This window comes from Erithacus rubecula, assembly GCF_903797595.1.
Source record: "Erithacus rubecula genome assembly, chromosome: 1".
Lineage (NCBI taxonomy): Eukaryota > Metazoa > Chordata > Aves > Passeriformes > Muscicapidae > Erithacus > Erithacus rubecula.
This window is the reverse complement of record NC_136658.1, coordinates 21169412-21194156: the sequence shown is the minus strand read 5'-3', so window position 1 is coordinate 21194156 and position 24745 is coordinate 21169412. Positions and strand designations below refer to the sequence as shown.

At 37.5% G+C, this 24745-nt stretch overlaps 1 protein-coding gene and 1 long non-coding RNA gene across 33 annotated transcripts in view; one reads left to right on the top strand and one right to left on the bottom strand.

Annotated features, from left to right (window-relative positions):
* Positions 1–24745, top strand: part of ZBTB20 (zinc finger and BTB domain containing 20) — a 472123-nt gene that overhangs the window by 56647 nt on the left and 390731 nt on the right. The window lies entirely within an intron of this gene.
* Positions 4845–6256, bottom strand: LOC306810154. 2 transcript variants are annotated; one of them, XR_013776398.1, is made up of 2 exons: positions 5881–6256; positions 4845–4976 (listed from the first exon to the last, which is right to left on the bottom strand). It is a non-coding gene; the product is annotated as an uncharacterized lncRNA (long non-coding RNA). The 2 variants fall into 2 exon arrangements; XR_013776399.1 differs by having other exon boundaries at positions 5970–6256.

Here is a 24745-nt window from a genome sequence, read left to right as displayed (position 1 = left end):
TTTTCAGACAGTAGCTATGGGTTTGATAGAATGGGAGTTGTTATGACTCTCTTTATAACCATAATCCTGTGCTGGAAGAATTCTGTTTGTCTCATGTCCTCTACTTAGGATTTTTATGTAGTTATTTATACCCTGCCTACTGGATCTGGGATGCATGCAGAAGGGTTGTGACTCCCCAGTGTTTGGATCTGCAAAAATGACGGTGCAGGTAAAATTGTATTTGATTAACTTCTTTATATATTCTGTATTAAGATATTGGTGGGAATACAAGCCTTGAAAAGTAGAAGTATCTGTTTTTTGGTCTCTTTTTCTTTAATACTCAAAGCACTGAACTTAAGCCCACTTGAACTCAGTAGCTAGAAAAAAACATGCGATTTCCCTAAAGTAATTTCTATAAGTTGATACTGTAAGATGGCCTTGCAAAGGCCAAAAAGTGAGCTATTCCCAGTGAAAGAGTTAAAAACCCCCTTAATTACATAAATCCTTTGGTATGTAGAAGCTGTGACTATTTTTTCTCTGAAAACATTACTGTTTCTGTCACTTCACTACAGGTTTCTTTGTACAGTAGACAAAAAGACATAAGGAAAATAAATGACATTACAACTGGGATTTAAAAAACCCCAGTATTTTCTTCATTCCAGCTAATCTATACTGTTAATTCTAAAAGTTAAATAAATATTTTTCTAAAAACTTAGTATGTAGTTCATGCATTTTCATGGAATGTCCTTAACTATTCACTGACTCATTCTCTATTCATTTATAGCTAATATATGGCACTTTTATTGTGGTTTCTAAAGTATGGAGGTTATGTGAGTCAGATGCAATTTAGAATAGAGATTATCTTTTAATAATCAAAAACATACTTCGCCAAAAAGTACTAAAAAAAAGAAAAAAAAATCCGGTGTTCTCAAAATATGAAGTGCTTTCTAAAAAGACTTTTTTTCAATAAATAAGGAAGAAGAAATATTATGTAAACCTAAGTGTTTGGCAGACGTCTGTTTACTTCCTCCAAGGAGACAAGGGGTTTTAATATTTTCTGAACTCATGAGAAAGGCACATCCTTGAGTTCTTGCACCAAGGCCATGATGGAAGCATTTTTCCTTGAAAATTTTCAATAAGAAGACATATGGTTAGAGGTGGCATGAATGATAACTTTCTTAAAGAATGTAATCAAGGACATTATGAAGAATGTGGGCGTTTAGAATCTCTCCTTCATAAAGGGGTGGAAAATTAAACAACCAAATAACCCTATGCATCCCTTTTCTTTTTCTTTTCTTTTTCTTTTCTTTTTTTCTTTCTTTTCTTTCTTTTCTTTTTTTTCTTTTCTTTTTTTTCTTTTCTTTCTTTCTTTTCTTTTCTTTTTTCTTTCTTTCTCCTTTTTTTCTTTTCTTCTTTTTTTTTTTCTTTTTTTTTTTTTTTTTTTTTTAAATTTTCTTTTTCCTTCTTAAGCTGATTCTTGTTCTTACAAAGTTTTTCATTAATGATACAGTGTTAGTAAGGGCAATTGTTAGTTTTTTTGCTGTGACTTTGAAGTTCCTTTGTTGTGACAGCTGCTAGGCTGGCATTTCCTGGACATCAGTGGGATATGATGATAGCTTCCCTTCTTTCTGATGGATTTTCTCAGAAAGGATAGCAAACTGGCAGACTCAGATTCCTGTATGTAAAAAAGCAGATGCTGGATCCTAATGGGCTGGAGCTGGGAGAAACATGGTGATCCAAAGAATTATCTTCTGTTTTGTAACATAATGAGCAGTTTGATCTACAGGCAGAATCAAAAAGATCTCAGACTTAGGAAAACGTTCATCCTTCTGCTTACATCCCCCTTCCTCCCCTCCCACCCCCACACCCCTTGTTTTCTTTTTCAAGAGTTTGGTTCAGCAACAAGTGGTGCTGGCCTGTCAACCTGATGCCAGCCTAAGTAGAAGCCACATTATAATAAATGCATATTTTCACTATCAAAAGACACCATATTGTTGGCTTAAAAAATTTCCAAACAGCCTTGCACAGAAGGCTTTTCAACAATATATTAAACCTCATATTTTTCAACTACAATGGAGCTTTTTTTACTCTGCTTATTTTTTTAATAACCCAAGGAGCAAATATGTCTTGCTTTTGAGCTTTGATCTGGTGCTTTGTGTACTCTGATGACCTCCTAATCACACTCTCCATGACATGTCAATCTGCTCCAATGGAAAGTGGGTGATTTGAGTTGTCATTAAAGTGTTGATATGCTCATATATCCTGTGCACTTAGGACAGAGGAGTTCAAAGAAATGCATTAATCAAAGGAATGCAATGTTATGGGAACATATAATTCAAATATCCAGTGTCCCTTTCTCAGTTCATGAGTTGTTCTATATCTGTTTTGTGACTTTAAATTTGAACACCAGGTGCGAAGATTCCTGTTTATTTTTATTTAAGCAAAAACAAACTCAAAATATTTCAGAGCTGATGCAGATGATGAAATGTAAAGATGTGTGATGTTTTTAATAAATAGTCAGGGTGCATATGTCGAAACAAGGAAGGAGTTTGTAGAATGTGGTTTTAGTTTACAATGCTCCCCTTTCATAACTATATAACCATCTGCCTCTGGTGTGTTCCTTAAAATCTGGTGAGCCTACACTTCAGTCTGTAACCTTTACTGCTAGCTACACTGGTGTTTCCTTTGCTGGGCCAATGGGATCATCGAGATCCCACAAACTATCAACATCTGCAGTGTTACTCTCCATGAAACTGAAGGGTAGGAGTGACGTGTTATCAGATGGAGACTGGTCTAGTGTGCGGTTTGAGAGGCACGATGTGAATGTGAGTCTCAGGTCTGCTCCCCTGGATACTGATAGGACTTTTCCTGTGCTCTCAGGCCTGGTACCCAGCTGTTCTGCCTGGGATTTCCCATCTGTAGTGTGTAGGTAATGGCACCTGCCTTCCTGGTGAAGTTTGTGTGTCACCAGTAGACTGAAGACTGTCTAAAGGACCACTTTCACCTTCATAATCCAGCACCTTTTTATGCTGTTGTTTAGTGAGTAAGGCATAGATTTATGACTCTTTGGTGTTACTGTTGCATGGGGAAGGCATGGTCCAACATCTGAAATACACTTTTCTGGTTTTCCCTGAGAAACAATGTCATAACATTTAAAACATTAATGAATCTTTCCTCTGAAATGTTTTACTAAGGTTTTTCATCAACTGTTCTGTTTTTAGCAAGATTAAGAGATATAGATTCTGGGTCTGCATCTCAGTCCATCCTTGGCTTGCTGGAAATCCTGAGCAAGTTAATTTGGCTGCCATGCACTGAATCTTGACAGATCTCCTTGAGTCTTCCTGTTGAATACTGTGGTGAAGAAAGCAGAAAACTTGCCCATGAATACAAACTTGAGGCCTTAAAATTGCTGTTCCACTTTTCCTATCCATAAATTGGTTACAAGGGTGAAAAGAGAATAATGATTTATATAGTATTTTAATCATTTGCACACCTCAGTGGATATATAATGTGGCTTTAAGAGTTATGAATGTTTCTTTTTTGATGCATGGTATTGGAAAAGGGGTTAAAGGATCAGGAAGGCTGAACTCAGGTTGGTGGTTCTTGTGGTTTTGTGGTCTATTGCTCAGCCTTTTTTATTTTGTTCTGGGTTTGGGGTTTTTTTGTGTTTCATTTTGGTAGTGGGTTTCGTAAGTTTTTTCTTCTTAATTATTATTTTAGATTTTTATTTTAGATGCTTTTTGAAGAAAATAAACTTGGAGCTCCTTGTGTAGGCTGTTCTTGAGTTGTGGTGTAGATGCTTTGAGGGTATAAACCACAGAGGAAGTTGGGATAAAATAGCTACTTAAAAAGAGATTAAGGGATTTACTTCAGTGCCTCTATGGTTGTGATTTAAAGAGAGAAGGACCTAATTTTTCATATTACAGCTGGTTTTATTAGCTACAGGTTTTAACTTTTGGGAAAGATTCTCACATCTTTCTATCAGCCAATTTTGGGAGTTAATCCAGACCAGTCAACAGAACTGTATGTTGCACTTGATTTCTTGGTAATTTTAAAAGCTTTTCAGTGTCTAATCTGTCCAGTATAACTCCCTAGTCTTTTGCCACAGATGGTATTGATCAGCAAAAATAACAGATAACTACACTTAAACTCCATTTTCCAGAGTAAAAAAACGAATTTGAAATTGGGGTGTGGAGGGAAGAAGGGATTACATGAACCAGAATTAAATACAGAATAATGACTTCGGATCAAAAGACTTGAAACTTCTACTTGTGGTTAGTTAATATTTTCTTTTTCCTGCAGAGTTATGTTTGGGACAGGAGCTGAACTTTGTCTTCCAACTTGCTTTGCCAGTGTTGATCACAGCTTTGTCAATCTTAGAGTTTGCTGGCACCCTCAGAATTTTAAGACCGCAGTACTCAATGCAGTATTTTTGTAGAGATTCTTTACTGGAAACTGGTTTCTATGTGAGAGATAAATTGAGGATGGCATGACAATGGTCAGTTGAAATTGGAAGCTCAGTACTATTATCACTTCAGTAAGTGGAGGATTTTTCAGTAGTCCCAAAAGAATAAAATTATATGCTAGGTAGTTGATGTTTGTATTTGAAAGGGTTTTCTCATTGGTTCTTACTTACTTATATTTGCCTATCCTGTATGAAAACCACCTTGAAACTTCTTAAATTTTTTTTCACAAAAGCTTTGCTCTAGAATTGGTCTCCATTTGTACACATTTATTTTTTCTTTTTCAAATGTCAGCTCAGTATTTCAATAGTAGATTCAATCATGCCTGAAGTTCTTACAATCCATTTTCAGTAGTGATCATCTGTCTGTCTGTCTGAGTGCCCTCTGCAATTTTTTGGGGGGGGGCTTGATTTGTCTTGGGATCAGAAATATCCAAAGTCTCTTTTGAAAATGAGTTGTAGCTGAAATGTGAGGTTTCTGTGCTGGCCCATATGCATCCCTCCTGTTCATCTGTGTTTGGGCTGCTTGTCTTGCCTGGGAAAGAGAAAAGAGAATTGGACTGATCCTGTGAACACAGTTGCTTTCTTTCCTCTTTGACATATTGCTATTTCTTAGACTAGTTGGAATGTTCTTCAGTGGGTTCCTGTGGAAGTCATTTAGTGGTAAAAATGTTTTCTTTCTTGGGAAATGTTTAATAAACATGAAGAGAAATCCAACACAATCCAACCCCCAGTGGTTTCTCTCATGTAACTTTTCCTAATTTCTTACATTTCATTGTACTTGCTTTTAACCAAAACCAGCTAGCTTTGAGTCTACATTAAGCCCACATTAAGGTCTAACTTCAAATTTTGGTCTAGAGTTTGGAAATAGGAATGTCTGATATTCAGAGAAATATATAATTTTTTTTTTCTGTGTAAATTAAACTCCAGTTTAATTTTAATTTTAATGGATTAAGTGGGTTTTTTTAAGGTAAATGGGTTAAGGTAATGGTGTTGGAAAACAAGTGGAAAGGACAAAAGCTTTGAGTTAAGGCTGTAGCCCAGAAGTGTTTAAGTTTCTTTCTCATTTTAAACTTCTGGAAAGTTTTAGTTGAACATGAGAGTTCAAAGTGCAAATAAGAAAATAAATGAAGAAATTTTTCAGGTTAAATCTTTTCAATCTTTTTTATCCATACTGCCTTCCAGCATCCTGTGTTTTCTCTTTGCATTCCATTCCCTAAAAGCCTCTTCTACTTTCAGAAACTATTAAAATGCCTGCTTTATGACTAGCTTAATATTCAACGGTATCACAACTTTTGTGGCACTGAAACTATAGTTTACTTCATTTACTTCACTGCATTTCTCTCAAAGTGAGAGAGAGGCACAGATGAGAAAAGTAGCTTCTGTGCATGTGTCCTGTAGGTTTTGTCCAATACACCATAAATTTAATCCTAACCCACCTTTGGCTTTCAGCATGGAAAGCCCTACCAGCTAGGCTGAAAGCAAATAATGTTCAGTCTCCAGTAACAGGGAGTGATGCCCCTCTTACCCTGGTGTTTTCTAACAGAACTCCAACATGGCTGGCTGTGCTACGCTAATGGGGAGGCAGAGCTGTTATTTTCATTTCTTAGATGACAAATTTAAGCATGATGAGGTTGCCACTTGCCACAGCATTTGTGCAGAGCCTCTGGGTGAACCTGATGCTCCACAGCCTATGGCTGGTGCTCCAGAGCATTGATCATCCTTTCATGACAAGCTATTAGTGCATACAGCATGTGCCAAGCCAGTGTGGAGAGATCTATCACAGCCACTTAGGAAATCTTTTATACAGTTCTCTCACTCAAAGAGAAGAAAAAAACATCTTAAGTTTCATCTGCTTTAAAGTGAGGTTTCTGTGCTTATATGTTAAAACACAGCCTTGTTTGTGTTGTGGAACTTCAGAAAAGTTCTAACCTCTACAAAGATTTGTACTTCAGAGGTCTGTTTGGCACCTTTACAGAATCCCTTTCAAGCATACACCTTCATGAGTGAAAATGCACCGTAAACTTACTGTGAAAGGGAACTGATGGAGATTGAGAACAGGAATTTCCTGCCCAGGTGACACCTAGAGGGCAAGTTCGGGATATGGACAGGCATTGTTCTTGGAAGCTATGCCTGCTAAAGAAGAGGGAAAACTGAAACTTACTCTCTTACTTATCTTACTTATCTTTTATGAAATAAAAATACTGGATATCAGAAAGCTTTTTGCCAGCTGTGACTGCAAAAGTCACAGTAGGATGCATTTTACTGGGAAAGTAAGGAGCCCCCGGTCCTGCTTTGTCATTATCCCTCAAGGTGCGAGACAAACCAGGAATGTAAAGTGTACATGCTTGATTTTCTCTACCTACCCTTTGCATCCCAAGGCTTTTATTTTCAAGAAGCCAAAAAGAAATTGAGATTTCAACTGTATTGTTTAAAGACTAAATCAGAAAACTTGATCTCTGATTTGTTCTGCTATATCCCTCTGAAATGAATGTACGGTGAAAAAATTAGATCTGGTGGAAGTCCACTTGTGCAGTCATCCTAAGTTGGTGAAGGGTTAGCTCTGCAATTTCTGGGTTTGGAAGCAAGGCCTCATTCCAGCTTTCATTGCAGAAGTGAAAACTTCTGATTTAGCTTTAGTAGCATTGGGCCCTGTATAAACCATTGTGGTGCTTCTGAGATGCCTAATAATTCTGGTGATGGTTTGTTATGGCAGCTGGTCCCCAGCTGCTCCTACCACCTTCCCTCTGCTTCAATCCCCCTGTGTTTACAAGGGTGCTAAAGAAAGCTGGGCTAAGCCCAAGGTCTCCTTGGGCCACCTAAAGGACTGTTTGGAGTTCTGTCTTCCACTGGAGTCCCTTTCATGTTTTAAAGAAAATTATACTTACTTCCCTTAAAGTTTCAATAACTTTTGAGTGAAGCTTGGTAGCCAGAAAAAGGAGCTGCAAACAAATGTGTGCAAATACACTTAGAAAGAGTTCTCTCCTCAGAAAAACTAATATTTAATAGTAATATGTGGTAGTATTGCCATTAGTGGAGATTGAATTTGGTTTCAGTGGGGTTTTTACTGGCTGGGTTTTTCTTTTCCCAGTGTTTTTCCAGATCTTATTAGTGATTCCCTGGGTTTTATAGTATTCATTTAAAAAAAAAAAAAAATCAACCCAAAACCCAGAAAACCAAAACAAACAAAAACCATCAAACCAAACCCCCCAAAAAAACTCCACCAAAAATCCCAAGAATGGTCAGCTGCCTTATGATCAAGTCACTTTATATGAAATAGGGTCCAGCCATGTCCAAGTTCTCCTTTTAAATAAGACAGCAAAGTCTCTGAAACAAGGAGAGGATTCTGCTCTGATCTAGGAAATGCTGAAGCAATGCTTTCAGCATTAAAGGAAAACAGTTTCATAAAATGACTGTATTTTAAAACAAGATAGAGAATCACAGCTTCTACTATGCTGCCCATGAGGAGCAGAGTCAACATTCTTTAAAAAGCAAGATTTTAGTGAATAAGGACTTTTGTTTCCTCCAACACTATGTTAGAAGGACCTACTAAAAGAGAGAGAAAATGAGGCTTACACAAATTTCTTGAGGGGAATTTGTAGACAACTGCAGTGAATTCAGCTGAGTGCAGGGTGTGGGGAGACAGACCTGCTCACAGATGTGGGACCTCCTGACTTCATGGACAAGCTGTGAATCATTTTATTACCCAAGCTCTGAAGTGCTCATGCACTGGAAATTGAATAATGGTTTCTACCACTAGCATCTTCCACTTCTGTAAGTTTTAACCATATTAAGTACAAAAACTTGCTGGGAAATTTTTATTTTTCCAAGTGGTTTTCAATGATTTTAATAATCTACTTACTTAAGTACCATTCTGCTTGTTAACATTCCTTGGGCTGAGAAGGTGGCAGTGCATTTCTCTGATAGGAAATTTCACCTGAAGTTCAGTATCTCTAATATACAGCCACTGGCCTGAAGTGCACAGTAGGATTGCACTTTTTGTAGGTTTATTTGTTTTTGTTTGCATTGATGGTCTTAGAGAAAGGTCTCTCAAGTAAGGTCCTGAATGAGGCTGAAAGGATGGGAAGTATTATAGTACTGCTGCTTCAGAACTGATCTGACTCTTACTCCATTTTCTTTTCATAATGACTGCAAGCAAAGGCACAGTTAGGCTTCTTCAGTGACATTTATTTGATCCTAGTTAAGTAGGGATTTTAAGAATTGTTCTTGAAGTCACTGTCTGTGCCAGAAGAGCATGGATTTAGACAGAGCAATGAAATAATATGAAAATATCCCTTGATCTTAGCAAAGTAGAATGTAACCTGTCTAGGCACTGTTTGCTGATAATTTGCTTTTTAAGGTCTTCTCATATTTCATTCAAAAATACAGTTGAGAAGATACTAGAATTGTACAGAGGAGTATTTAAAGTCCAGAGAATGGTGAACTTAAGACTGGACATTTCATTGCTAAGGGGAGACTGGCAGTTTAAAATCATCACTTTTCCCTCCTTGCTGTTCTTAATTGTTTGCAATGCTTTTATATCTGACTGCTGAAGAAAAGAACATGTTATGTATTTTTGGTAGACCATCAAGAGAAGCAGTTTGCCTCCTTGTTTTATGTATTTTACACTGTACATTGATGTCTCACATGGAAGTAGAAGAAGGAAAAAGCAATAAGAAAAGTGGTAAAATTTTGATCATGGAAGGAGAAAAAATAAAGACATGCTCATAAAACTCTGAACATTCATAGAGCATCTCAGGAGGAACATTAAAACCAGACCTCTGTCTAGCTAATTTCATAAAAAAGGAATGGATTTCACATGGATGGTATATCAAATGGCTTTATGCTATAACTTATGTGGATGTAGCAGTGAGATGCATGATATCTTGTAATAGTGAAGAAGCGTATATTAGACTTTGTGTTTTCTGCATCTGCTAGAATTTTTTTCATAGGTATTTGGCTTAAGTTGGCTGACCCACACTTTTAAAACAGGTTACACCTTTGCATTTTCTCTCCTGGAAACAAAGTGGCATTTTTAATTAAAACACATTTATCTGCTACTAGTATTTTTTAGATTCAGGAAAATGAAACCTTGAATTAAATATAAAATGCATGTAAGTGGTCTACTGGTAAACTTTCGGAGCTATATTTCATCTTGCCCCATGATTCAAAGTCTTTAAGCATCTCCTTCAGGATTTGTTCCTCAGTTGTATCTGGTCATTCACATATTTTTTGGCTATGCTTTAGTATGTCATCAGTCCACAAGGCATCCACAGCAAGAGCAGAATTGTAGAAAGCCCTACAATATCCACCTGTGTAGGTGTGGAGCATCTTGTGAGGAAACCAGGATGTGTGTGAGAAAGACAAGAAAGGCTGCTGCATGTTCATTTTGGTTTGGGATTGGGAGGCTCTTCTGAGTGTTTTCTCAGGAACTGTAATGAACTGGGATCTGTGCCCCTCATTCTAGCTCATATCTCTGTGCCTTGGGAAAATCTAGCCTCCCCATTCTAACACTGGCCTTTGAAAGAGAGTCAGCAGGCAGAAGAGCGTTCAGCAGAGAGCTGCTGGTTCAGCCTGCAGGACTGAGGCACTCACAGTGTCTGATGCATCCTCTCACACACCACCTAACACAAAGAGGGGCAGTCACTGGTCCTGTTTTGTTGAATCCGCAAGCCAGGAGCTGCTGTGTGCATTAGGAGCCAGGGCCCAGCTCTGCATGCAGTGGCAGAGGGTGCTCCCTGGTGCTCAGCTCCCTTCCTCCAAGTGCTGGGGGAGGGAGATCCTGTGTGTGCCTTGCCTGAGTAGGGCAGTCCTTCCACCTCTGCCCATTTCACCACTACCCCAAAGGCAAAATCTTTGTTTGGTTGCTGTTACTGAGTGGGTAATTTGTTATTACCTAGATTTTCTTTGTCTGAAAGTCTACTATTCATTCTGGGTGGAGGTGTTTGGCTCCAGTCACGTTTATCTGTCTATGTCCACATTTCAAGGATTTCCATGGTATTGACATTTCCATTACTGGAATTTGAAGAATGTTCAATAATATAGAGGCCATGAAACATATTTACTTTTTTTCTTTTTTTTCTAATGTCTGCCAACTGTTCTGTGCCAAACTTTAAACTAGTCTGCCATGGCTCTTAAGATTTAATTTTATTTTTTTTTACATATTTGCTATATTGTTATATACACGTAGTGCACGCACAAATAAAAGCTCATACCATAGTATTAGAAGACAGGACCAGATTTTATCTGGAGGATTATTGTAGGCCTGTTTCTAATTTATATAATGTTTTTGTTAATAGCAATACCTCTTTTAAATGCCCAATAAAATACTGTAGCATTAATTTAAATAGAAATTTCAGTCATTTTAGATATCCCCCCATTATAACAGGTCAGGCTTTTAACAGATGTCTCAATAACTTTGCTATTAGCAGGAATATTTCATGAATTAAAATCAGGCCTCTTTGTCTCTGTCACTCGTTAAAATGACCTACATATTTGGCAGATGGAGAGGACTTGCTTGTGCATTAGTATTGCTGGGATAGGTTTTCTCAGCTGTGTATTTTTGGAGAAAAGAGAAGGATTTAACATAAGTTAACATACTTTATTTTTTATTAATACCATACTTCAGTTGCTCTTTACAGAAAAATCATATTAGGCACATCTTGCCTTTTAAGCATAGAAAACATCTAGGACATTTCTCCTGGGCACCAGAGTCCTGTCTTAATGTAAAGCTTTCAGTGAAGCAGTGGACAACTTTTTGCAAGCATGTGGGCTAATGGGGCTGGAGCAGAAGGAGCAATAACTCAGCTGCTGCAGAGGTCCTAGAAGAAATCTCCTCTGGAGATCTGAGCACTTTCCAAGCCTTTCTGGGGTGTTGATTTTTGTGATTAAGTATTTTCGTTCCCCTCCTGGCATAACATGACTTTTTAAGCAGAATGTGAAGGGTTTTGCCTAAAATGGCTCTCCAGCACGTTGCTGTGCTGGCACATGGCTCTGTTTTCTTTGAAGAATCAAAAGGACTCTTGAGCTGAACGATGGCAGCAGAGCCTGAGTCCTGCTGCAAAGAGGCAAAATGTAGAGAGATTTAGTTGTAGATGTGGCCTGATCATCTCTTGCAGAATCACTCTCTGGCGTCCTGTGCAATTAGCGCAGGTAGAAAGGATTTCTTACTATTTTTGTTGTAAGTTTGTTTGAAATTTAGCTGATTACATAAGCAAGTAGAAAAGCTCCACACGTGAATGTGCTGCCTGAGCAAGCAAAATATTCTACAGTCATTAATCAAGATGTAAAACAGGTGGGATCAAGTGAAGTTACCTAAGGGATACATTTGACCCCCAATTCAGTTTATTCTAAAGGCCCAAATCAAGGAATAATACTAAGTTTCTACATTTTCCATTGAAATCAGAGAGAGCTGCAAGCTTTTGCTAATTCTCAAATTAGACTGTTTGCTGTCAAGTATATCAGTACTGTCTGATCCAATTTAAGGGCGTTTAGCCAACAAGTTCAGAAAACAGCAAAATTAGTATTTAGAGCCCTTACAATGGTATTCTATTGCCAAGGATTATCCCTGTTTGCAAGGAAATTTAACTTTTCCTGCCCAGTGAGAGCAGCCTACAGGCCAGTTGGCAGCCAGGAGTGCTTTACCAGTCATCTCTCAAACCTTAAGGATATTCCAGGAGCTGAAGAGGCAAATCAGGAAAGGTGTTACATTGTCATATACCTGTCATAACACAGTACTGTTCTCCTGGCCTGGACTTCCTAGGACTCCAAGTGGAAAAACTGGAATTGTTTATCTGGTTATCGTGGTGGTGGTGATGATGATAACAATGAATATCACAGTTTTCAGCTCTTAACTAGTTGTTTAGGAGAATATGAATAAATTCATATGAGGAGCCTGGTTCCTCTTCTTGGAATTTTAGGTCTTTTCCTTACTTTATTCAAGTTGAATCCTAGGTCTTATATGGAATGAGATGGCCTAGTACATTTGAACTCAAGTTGTACTGTTTTAAGGAGTTTCCAGGGATACAGGGGCTGCCTTAATTCCACCTGGCCACCTCTGTTACATGGTTTGCACCTGGGTGCATCGGAGGAAAGTGGCTGAAAAGAAAGCACACACCTTTTCAAAGGGAATATCAATTCTTGAGGTGAAAACAGTAAATCACTGGGTTAATAATTGTCTTTCTAGGTATTGTGCTGTCTCTGAAATGGGAAAGGAGGTTTCTGATTTATTAGAGATTTTCCTGTAACAGGGATGGAAACACAGCCCCATGGAATATCAATGGATGTTTATTATTTGTGTGTCTAAGTAAAAGTGTTGTCTTTTAACTCTTTCTTGTCTTGTACAATGGCTGTAAGGAGTGTGAAAGACACTTAGACAGAGACAGTAGGGGAAAGGATGTGGTACATCCTGCACCCATGAACACTGTCAATTAGCACCATTTATCTTGAAATTTGTCCAGTTTGGAACACAAAGTATGTACATCAGGGTTTGGGCCAGACAGAAACAGAAAATTATGGTATTTGTGGAGACACCAGCCAATGTGGGGGAGAAAGCAAAAGCACACAGTAATTCTAGAAAGAGCTGCATTTTTTTGTGTGTGTGAAAATTTGATTATAAGATTATTCTTTCAACATAAACACAGTTCTCTAAGGACTTATTAATGCTTCAGTAGCATAGTGGAAAGACTCTAGTGCAGTCCGCTTTAATAGCTTTCTGGCTTGAACCCCAATACATAATGTTCTAGTAATAGTTTATGGGTGACTGCAATAAATTGGTAGCAAGTGTTTTCCATTTTTTGGCTCTTCTTATCAGTTCTGCTGGTGGAACATTTTGTTTTGAGAATATTGCAAAGGCAATTGATCTGCTTTGGATATGCACTCTAGAGTTTTGTGTCTTTTAAAATATATGTACATATGAGCATTTTCTCCATGTCCCGAGATGTACCCTGTAAAGCTGGGGGGCACTAAAATGTTACAGGGGATCTGAGCAGTTGGTTAGACCCAGCAGGACTCCACCTACCCGAACTAATGTTCTGTAAGTATTGCCAAAAAGGCAGAGCCTTGCTCCTCCCTCCCACTTGCCTTCCCAATACTTTCATTGTTCTAGTCCTTTCATGCAGCAGTGGAAAATTTGTTCCTGTCCATGCAGGAATAAAGATCTTTCAGACAGGTTCACTTTAGACCCAGATGGTTTTTTGAAATAGAAAGAAAACAGGGAATATTTTACACTTAAGGGTTAGGGAAAAGAGCAACTTTTGATTAGACATGGGCCTTATAAGGTCATGTTTGATTTCTATTGGATTTGGAGCTGAACTTAACTGTAATTACAGAGTGAAATTCCATGGCCTCTATTATGCAGGGGCTGTCCCTCTTGGTCTTCAAAATCAATTAGTTCACAGCTCCAGATCATCTCTATAGCCAGGCTAATTGAAACAGCCTGCTTTCATCTCCATTCCCAAGACTAGAAGAAGAGTTGGGTAGCTGAACCCAGAGTGGAAATGTCTAGTTGCTTTCTGCATGTAAAAGGCCAGACCAAACCCACCAGCCTGTTGGCCTCTGGATTCCAATCCTCAGGATATGATAAATGAAGTCAAAAGTACCAAGGGAATAAGCAAATGTTATCCAGTGGATTTTGCCACTGAACGTCCTGTGCTTGTTCCTGGCTCCATTTTATTTCTTTAAGCAGCTTTCATACTGACTCTTTGCACAATCATCCAACATAGTTTTAGATCAGATTCAAAATGAAAATAGGTACATTTCTCCAAGATAACATTAAACACATGTACTGGAACATTTGTGTATATAAAGGTTATATCATAAAAATGCTGGACTTGGGGCAAAAATCAGATTTTAAAGAATGTTAACTAATGTCTGGAGATCACTAAAGCAGAGTGAATAGATACTCAAGAAATATTTAAAGTAACTGAATGTGGACTTTGCTTAGTTAAAGTATCCCAAATGACAGTAGGGGAGTCAGTTTGTCATACAAAGCTGCAGACAGAGAGCTGGAGGTGAACAGAAAGTACTGAAAATCCGGCCTTGAGACAATAAATGGAAGTGTTAAATGGATGTGAGAGAGCATTGATGAAGGAAGTTAGAAATGGAGAAGTGCAAAATGAGGGTTGTCATACCAGAACCGCTTCTAATGGTGTTTACATTGTCATAAGCCTAATAAATGTGGATATTTCTTCTCTGATGCATACTAGCAGTATTATAAAAGTGTGTTACGACTCACAGGAAGAGAAGAGCATCTTAGTAAAAAAGGGTACACAAGTTGGATTCTGACCACAAAGCCTTACTGCTACTTCTGAGCAGTTCCCATCCTGCAGCTCTGCACTGCTTTCACTGCCTGTTGTGAGCATGGATCTCTTTTTCTTGTTGCTTAGTTATTTAACCATGTTATTAAGATAGCCCTATAAATTACTTAGAAGTGCTGCCTAAAACAACTTGATTTTCTTATTTTCCAAGGGAAAAAACCCCAAAGCCGTGTTCAGGTACAGGGAATTTGTTGCATATTTCATTAATGCAGGATCTGCAGTTTTCCATATTTCATCCTTTGTAACAGAGGACAGCTTACAAGCACTGCTGCTAAGGCTATCATAGGCTGGCTCTTTATTTCCACAAACTGAAATTTCTCCCATTTTAAATGAAGGATTCTGGGCAGGGTTGTCCCCTAGGTAATTTCCCATGATAAACATTATGGTAACTAGAGTTATCATTCCAGAGCACTGAACTTTCAGTGTCTTTTATTAGTGCATCACAAAACCGTGCAAGAAGCAACAGCAGTCAGATATGGCGATTGTTATTAATTTCCATTGTGCAAAAGCAAATATACAACATGAAAAATTCAGAAACTAGATGGTCCTGTATTCGTAATCATTTATATTATTAATATGTCCTTTAAATAGACGGGCAAGAACAATCATACAACTTAAAGAACAAAGAGGGTAACCCAAGAAGAATAGTTAAAACTCCATTTCTACAAAAAAATCCTGCCTTTTTGTGCTTCTCTTCTTTATTAAGCAGTTTGTTTATTTTTATTGAGGATCAGATTTGCAAGTATGTGTTTAGAAAGCTACTCACATTACAGAAAATCAGTAAGGTCTAGTCTAACAGATATTAAAATGAGCATAATATTTAAATTAGCAAAATTCAGAAATGTGATGATGTCGAGAATGAGCAATGAGTAGCTCTGCAAGAAGATTCAGTGAGCTTTGGTTCAAATTATCTGCTCTGGCTTATAGAGGGCAATAATTTTCTTGATTTTGGGTGGGTTTATAGGTCAGAAGCAGAGAATTTTGCAGGAGAATGTTCTTTTCTTGATGTGTGTTCCTTTTATATTTAACTGTATTTCTCCAGTGCATGAAGTGGACTACTTACAATGCCATGATGTGTTTGGAATAAACAGTAGAGTGCTATATTTCACTGTAAGTTCTGTCTATAGAAAGTGCTGGCTCTCAGATCAGCTGTTTACATTTTTCTGAAAAAGCTTCCATCTGTTACGTCAAACTTGTTAATATAGGTCCTCAGGATACAATAACATTAATGCTTTAAGTATCCAAATGAAATGTCAGAGTCCAGTTGCAAATACCAATTTCAAATGTGTCAGTGTCCTGAATCCACCTCTTTTTACTAACAGGCCATTTAATAATCCGTGTAAGTATCTATGGATGTCTAAGTCTTTGAAGGTCTGTGGGGGTCCAGATGTACAAATACAGTTACAGCAGCAAATCCTCACAAAAGCTTTTCCACCACGCCAGCATGACCACATAAAATTTGGCCTAATTTTTTTTTTTTTTTTACAGCTTTGCAGCAACAACCATCAAGTAATTCACTATTTTGAGTGAATATAGGCTGGGTAAGGGAGGTCTCCAAAATTCATGTTGTTCCCAGTGAGGTCAACAGCAAACAGCAAAGTGATTGCATACAGATATACCTTACATGCATGTATATTTTGCCCCTTATTTAAAAAGAAATTAAACCCCTAGACTTTACAATTTTTGTTTCTTTTTTTTGTGTTATGGTTTGCATTCCTTCAATTTAAAACACAACTGAGTTCTTCATATTTTATTTCTTGTATGAGCTACTGTAATTTATTATTATGGTGGCTATTCGACTAGAATGAAGATGTATGCCCCTCTTTTGATCCTTGTAAAGATGAAGGGTGAAATGTAAGTTTGTTATATTACCTTTTCTTGTTTCTGCTCTTTTGTATCCATGGTTTTTTAATTTACATTGCATTGTGAATGAAAACCCTTATCTTCTGTAATGTTTTTTTCCTGCCACTCAAATTTTGCATCAACACAAAGGGTTTGTTCTTCACTTTGTGTTCAGTATTTGGTCACGTTCATTATGAGGTGTATCTAGAATACACAGATTGCATTCAGAAAATATCATTCTTCACTGTATTTTCCTTGATATCTTATTATTAAGGGCTGTTTTTTAGTGGGTAGAAATCCATTCTATGCATGAAACTGCATTCAGATAAGGTTTACACATCTAATCATACCTATTTTTATTCCAAAATGCTCAGTGATCAACAGTAATTTCAAGTACAATGAGTGGTTATAGATCATTTGAGTTGTAAACACAATGGCATTGGTTAAATAGGACCGTGCAGAGGGTTAATAGTACAATAATAATTAAAATAATCCTTTTCAATTCCGTAATAACTTTGGCAACGTGCCTTCATCCTACCCCCAACAGCACCCTCATGTACTCTTTAAAAAAATATTCACATTACAGACAATCTTGTGTAACAGATTAACATAACATATCTGGAACATTACTCAGATTTTTGGGCAGTGGCAATCTGAGCATGTTCATAAGTTTAGCTTTTTCTCTGCAGAATCCTGCTGTTAACTCTTGACTTTTTCTAATTGGGCATGACTTACATAACTGGAAAGTGCTGCCTGTGGTGTCACAGGGAGGATTGTTTAAGTGTGGGCATTGGAGAGACTGCTGAACAGAAATATTCAGAGTTTTAAGGGGCTCACACAGGTAAACAATATTGTAAGGGCTGAAATTTTACATTTGCATTCAGATTTGAATGGCCATGGTGACCTATCTGACGGATTATTTTAGTTGGGATATTGGATTATACAGATATAGAAGCAAAGATGGATATACAAGAGAGATGTTAAAAAGGCAGATTTTTTTTTTTCTTTAAAAAACAAGATGATGTAATGTCTCTGGTTTAGAAACAGAAATTTAATCATTTGTTGCAAAAGACTGGAAGTTAGGAAGGGTTTTATTTTCTTATGTTGTTTATCTTACCCCAACTTGTTTTTCTGATAGCTTTTGCTCTCTTGTGAAGTAGGAATCCTGCCAGTGAGATTTGTGGTGCAAAGTGTTTGGGGCGCCAGTTACTTTTGTTGAAGTATGATATAGCCTTCAATTTAATGTCCCATTTTTTTTAGGTGACCAGACCTAAAAACAAAATAACTCTCTGCTATGAATGGGATTTAAATTATAAGTCCCATTTATTTTTTGTAACAGATTTCATCTTGCCCATTGGCAAAATAATTGGCTTCTATAAAGAATCAGTAAGTAAACAGCCAAGCAATTTTTGCTGGTACATATTGTAATTCCCATTTTAAAAATTACTTAATAAAGATTGCCTTTTATAAAAGCTATTTTGGTATATCAGAGGCATGTTGTACTAAACCAAAAGAGGAAAAAAAATACCTCTGTCATTTGAAAGAGACCATTTAGCCTCTGAACATATTTGCTCCACACTAAATAATAGATGTTATTCTCAGAGTAATAGAAGATGTTCTGTATAGTTCTATGGAAACTGTTTTGTTTTTTCTGGATCCTTCACCCACTCCACCTGCCTGCCCCCAAAACAAGAAGCAGATTTGGCTAGTATGTGTTGAAGATAAATTTTAGGTGTGTCATATTAATTTAATAAAGTTAATATTTAATTAAATTTTTAATCATTAACAAAAGGGGAAAGTTCAGAGTTGAGGTATTCTTCTTCCTCCCCACAAAAATAAACATTAACAATCAGTCTAATTCCTATGCATAATGTTGATTTGGAAAGTTAATCATGGTAGATGGATGTGAAGATATTACTCTGCAAAGTCTTAGGATTACCTTCATGCCCTTAAAAAAATTGTCCAGAAGTGTTATTGACAGAGTAGTATCTACAGGAGGAATTATTGATGTTAGCATTATTAGTATATGGATATAGGCATCATATAATCACTGAGAGCTTTTCCATTTGTTTTCTCATCCCCTTTACCTGGAGAAAGACTCAGAGGCACTGTGGTTTTTCGACAGGTAATATTTTTTGAGTGCAGCTCTGTTTGTAATGGCCAGGTGAAATGAATACATTTTGCATGTATGGAAGAAGGTGTAAGATCTGCGATGCAAGTTTATTCCTGGGAAAGGCCATTCCACTCCGCTTGCCCTGGAAGCTCCTTCTGCTCTTTGCGAATGATCGGGCGCTGCTGCGCTTCCCAGCGGCAGGAATTGCGGTCGGAGCTCCGCTCCTTTGCATCCCTCTGCTTATCTCCCCTCAGCCTCGAGAAGCAGTGAGAGCTGATCTTTACCTGTTGCTTTAAACGCTGGTGCTCCGCTGGTAGGCGATAACCATGGCTGCTTGCACCTCGTTCATTTGAGGCCCCGGGTCCTGCTGAGGCAGGGAGGCAGGAGCTTGTGTGGTGTTCCAGCACTGGCTCCCTGGAAACTGCTGTGCTTGGGATCAGCTGCCGGATTCAGGCCCATTTGCCACTCGTTTAAAAGCAAAACTTTAGTGCTTGTTTATGTACCTGACCGGGTGCTTTTTGCCAGGAGCTGAAGAAAGACAAGCTTGAATTTGCAAGGTCTGATTCTCATTCCCTTTAGAACCTTGAAAGGGATTGAGTGAAAGTGCTGGTATTTGTTCATGCGACTCCATTGGTGTCCTGTGATTTCTTTAGAGAGCTCCTTCCCAGGCTGTACTTGGCAAAAAACCTGAAATACATTACTTAGCTTTCTGTGCATAGAATGGAAGCTGTTAGTCAAAGTCATTCTTTTGTGGGAGAGGCAAGACAACAAATTTTTCATTCCCAGTGTCTGTTGTAATGTTGGAGGAGGCATCACTCTAATTTTGTGTTAAGTAATTTTCATTTTGAGAGCTATTTGAAATGCCACTTCACAGTTACTTCAGAGCTTCAAGGTCCTATCATGCAGTATAGTGCCAGATTTTTCTCATGTGTGCAGATCTGCAGTAGAAAAGTCAAATGTTTTTGGATCCCTAAATCTCATCTTTGAGTTGACAGAGAAAACTATACAATCATTTCTGGCTTTTAGAAGTTGTTTCAGCCACAGGCAGATTCATTTTCACTGAGATTTAGAGGTATTTCCTCTCTGAATAGTAGGACTTGTGATCAAAGTCTGATAGCAGATTTTTATCACCTTTCTTGTAAAAGAAAAAACCTCATTTTAATGTGAAGTTTTTTTTATTAGCATTATTTATATTTTAGCAGCAGTGTGAATATTTCTTCTGGGCTTAGATTCTGGATTTAGAGCAGCACAAATCTCAGCTAGACTAGAGACTTACAGCCATTTGTTTGGTTGCCAGTACCTCTGGAAACATCTGAATACCTGGGCACTAAGAAGCTGTGAGTTCTGTTTGTGTGATTTGTCAATACCCTCACAGGTCTGGCAGTGTGCACCTGACTTTCCACACGGGTGTGCTCACTAGTCACCCCATGCAAACCTTGGCCCATCACTGTCTTTTTGTCTCTTGGGAAAAAGGGAGGAGAACAGGGAATAGGAGTAGTTTGTGATGGAATAGAGATCTGTAGCTCACATGAGGCATTTATCTCAGCATCTAGGCTAGGTGGAAGGAATAGACAGAAGAGAGGGTGATGTTTCTTTGGTGATTGACATAGCCAGGTATCTGTCTAGAGAAGGAATTGCCCTCTCAAGATGCTCATCTTGTCCCAGGGGTGAAGGGAGCAGCCCACTGTCTTTTAGATGGCCAAAGTTAGATAAGATGACTCTGCCTTCGTTCCCCTATGTTTTTATTTCACTATTTGCAAAGTGAGGATAACTTAGTTCTGTTTGGTTTTGCTTTAAAGTGCTTTGAGATGCTTGATGCTAAAGTTTTGAAGTAGCATGTTTGGAATTGCTCAAAAAATAGGGTAGATGTAATGCTGTTGTGGACTTTTTTTGCTTTATATAATTAATAGAGAGGAAGGAAGGCTTTGTTGTTAAAATAATGGAGTGTAACCTGAGATAAAAGTTCAGCACTGTACTTTGTCACAGATTTCCTGAATAACTCAAATCTGTGTGTCTCAACTCATCTGAAAAAGTAGTACCTGCTCTTTCACCTGTTGGCTGGCTTCTCTGAAAAGTTTTTTTCTAGTGACAACTGTCTTGCAGTCTGTGTCACTGTAGTGCCTAATACATCAATTGTACTGTGATCTCAAAACTCTACTGCAATATAAAGCATTTATTGTCAGAAAATGTAGTTCTGTACTGTATGACATGTTTACAAAACTTTGTTTAGTCTCCTTTAACATACCAGGACAAAACCCTGCATAATCCATTGACCTGTATGAAATGAAAGGATGGTGCAAGTCTGAGAAAAATATAGAAGAATACAGAATATAGATAGAAGTTATATGTAGATTCTATTAAAATAATATGAAATGTATCCCATGTTCTGAGGGGTATCGCTTCAAGAAACAGATTTTACTATGGAAAGTATTTGTACTAAAGTTTTTGTGATTTAAAAGCTCTGCTGTGTAATAAGCAGTGAATTAAATTCTGTGAATCTTACTGCTTTTGATAAGATTAAAACAGTTAAGTTTGATCCTCAACTATCCCTTCAGTTTTGCTGGTGAATTTTCAGATAAAAGAAGAGACCCTTTTGGATTGCTTATTCTGATCTGAATCTGTACAAACTTTATATTTGTTCTATAAGATATGGTGCATTCTTGTAATAGAGATATCTGCTAGCTTGCAATATAGCTCCCAACACAGTTTTAATCCAAATACTATATATTAATGTTATCTCAGCTAAGGCTTTTACTAAATCAACTGTCCCTGTGTCCTTACAGCAGAATGAATGTTAGAACTAAAAATGTGCCACTGATCTGAACATCTCAGTCTTCATATTGATTAATATAATAGTTATTTTTGTAATATTATTAATTTTTAATTAGACCCATTCTTGTTACTTGGTTTCTATGTACTGGTTTTTATACATTAATCTTTATAAAAAATAAATATCTGTAATGAACAGTTGGAATGACTGAAAAATATAAGGGGAAGAGTGATGTCAGGATCGAAGATGTCTTGGTGGGTGTCATGTTTAGTACTGTTTCAAGTGTGTGTTTTTGTTCTAGTTCCCTTTATGTTTAGACTACACAAACCTATTGCAGCATGAAGGAACTGTTTTGTGTCCAGAAGTCATTGCAAAGTGGCAGATACTGAATTTTTAATGTTCCCCACTGAATATAACTGGAGAAAGGCACATTTTCTGAGAGGTTTTGTAGATTGTTTTGTTTTGTGGGTTTTTTCCTAGAGGAAATGCAAGCTAAATTTTTCTATTGTGAGGCATTTTAGGTATGCCATGTAAGTTTATATATATGTTGGAGTAATATTAAAAAATTCAGTAAAGTAAAAGAATAAAAAGAATGGAAAATAGGCTCAATTTTGTTTTGCTTTAAAAAAAAATGTTTTGAATGTCACTTGACAAACATCAACTGATGATAGTGGGGAAAGCTTTGGAACTGATATTTTGTCAGGAATTGTAATAAACAGTAAGAGTCCTTTGTAATAATACTGAAAATACTTCACCAGCACCAAAAAAATTAAAAAACAAAAAAAAACAAAACAAAAAAACCCCAAAAAAACCACCTTTTGCTGTGATTATCTATTTTTGCAGAAAAGAAATTTGATATTTACTGAAGTCTTAGCATCTGTCTTAGCAACCTCATTATGGAAGGATTGATATATATATTGACAAATTACGCAGCAGAAGAAATACAAAAAGCTAAAACTGATTGCAAATAACTTTCCTTGCCTTTTGATGACCTTTTATTTCTTAACTGGGATATTGTGAGCTTCAGAGTCAACTGGAGACCGCTTGCCTTGGGAGGTTATCATCCTTTCTTTACTCTGTTCCATTCACCTGTCCATTGATATCAGAAAAACTAATTTCTGATAAATGTGAATGCTTCACTAGTTAGAGATCAAAAGTCAATATATGAATTGTACCAGGACTGCTTATGGGTGTTTTGGAATAGGGCTGATTCATGACAGGCTAATGGATTCTGTGATTTTCTCTTTTCTGGCCTGTGCAGATGCCTGAGCTTTGATTCACTTCGTAACTAGCATGAAAATCAGTATACTTTTCCTCCTCACTAAGGACTAAAGTCAAGATCTCCTTTTCAGTGGTAATTTCTGAACAGCAGTATAACCAAAGCAGCTATAGCCATAGCCAGACAACTGGGATCCCTGCTCAGAGCTGCTCTCCAGCTCAAGGAAAACTTGGATCTGCTTTGGCTGTGCAATTCTCCTTTGGTACCACCTGCTGTTCACATGCACTGGGCATCCTTCCCAGGGGTTTCCAGCTAGCATTGTGTAAGTACACACTGGAAAGGCTGCATAATTCATGAGGACATAGCTAACTTATCTGTCTCTTGAAAAATGTCCTGAAAGCACTTCTAAACTCAAAGAAAGATCCCGCTTTGTCTTCTGGGTCTAGTAAAATACAAAAGGTTTTGGGAGGATTTGCTGTTTGTTTTGTTGCAATTGTTTCCATTGTGAGACTTCAGCAATTTTGAATGAAAGTCCTTTTCCTTCAGCTGAGGCTTCCAGAAGAAAAAATTGAAATCAAAGGTTAAAGAAGGGAGGGCATTGTGCATATATCACTAATGCTGCATCTTTTATCTACTGAAGTATTTGTAAGCTAGCCTTTAAGTCCATCAAAGATACATTTTCATATTTTCTCTACAGGTCTTCTGCTTATCCTTATTTTCTGTAGCATTAGCTATACTCAGAAATACATGTATTAGTTATACACTTTTCTCAATGTGTCAAACAGAATTTGTAAGTCATTTATGTGAGCAGTATACAGTAAACCATTCTCATACAGTGTACTAAATATTAAATATACAGCATAATGTGCTAATAAAATGTTGCTAACATAAGTAGGCCACCTAAATTAGAGACTAAGCCAACTGTGATTAACTGTCTCATCTCCTGAATTGCACCTTTGGAAGGCTTTGGTAGACAAAAAAAAAAGTAAAGTACATAAATATTGACAAAATTGTTAAGATCTAAAATTAGGGGGAAATAAACCAAACAATGATTGACCATTATACCAATTAAGAGTAGATTAATAAATATGTTATCAGATATCACATTGTACATGTTTATATCAATGCTGAAGGAATATTAGTATGTGAATTGTCACTGGAACAAGCTTCCCAGAAGACTGATCACAGCATCAAGCCTGACAGAATTCAAGAAGAATTTGGACAATGCTCTTAGGCACATGGTGTGGCTCTTGGAGTGTCCTGTGCAGGGCCAGGAGTTGGACTTTGATGGTCCATGTGTGTCATTTCCAACTCAGTACAGTCTGTGATTTTGTGATATGCCTTCATTAATCCAGGGCTTCAAAAGCAACATTACACAATCACTTCTATGAAATGCTAGTTGAGAAAAGTTGTCTGAGATTCACAACCACGTTTCTGCTGTGGTGATGATGATGATATTACAGACAAAAGGTTGTGACTGTGTGATGGCCTGAGGTTACTAAGGATGGGTGGTGCTTTACACTGCACTTGTTTTAGCCAGCAAGGAACTTTGAGCTTCCCTCATTTTCAGCATATCACGTGGAAGTCTGTGTCACATCATCACTGTGTTAGGCAGAACAATGTGTCAGAAGGGAGAAAATAAAGATGGGCCCAGCTGGAGGTCCAGCCTAGAACAGCATCTTGTCAGAACCTCAGGGACCAGTAGTGATGACCTTTCTTTGTTTGTGGCACAGATAAGGTTTGCTTCAGCAGGGTAGCTTTAGTTAGTAGAGAAAAAGTGATTTTACTGGGGCTGTTTTATCCTTTGTTGTAGAATTTCTGTCTGGAGCTTTCACCAACTTTTCCCTCTGATCTAGCATCTTCCTAGCAGATGTAGAGAAGCTGAGGAAGGTGCATGTGCCTCACCTAAGGAATCCTATTTTTGCTCAGCTGCAGTTCAGAAACAGCTATCCTATTCACTAGCAAACATGTGAATACAGGATCTTTATACTAAAGATCTTCTTTCTGTGTTTAAAATTCCAGTACAGTTTGGTGAGAGGAAGGT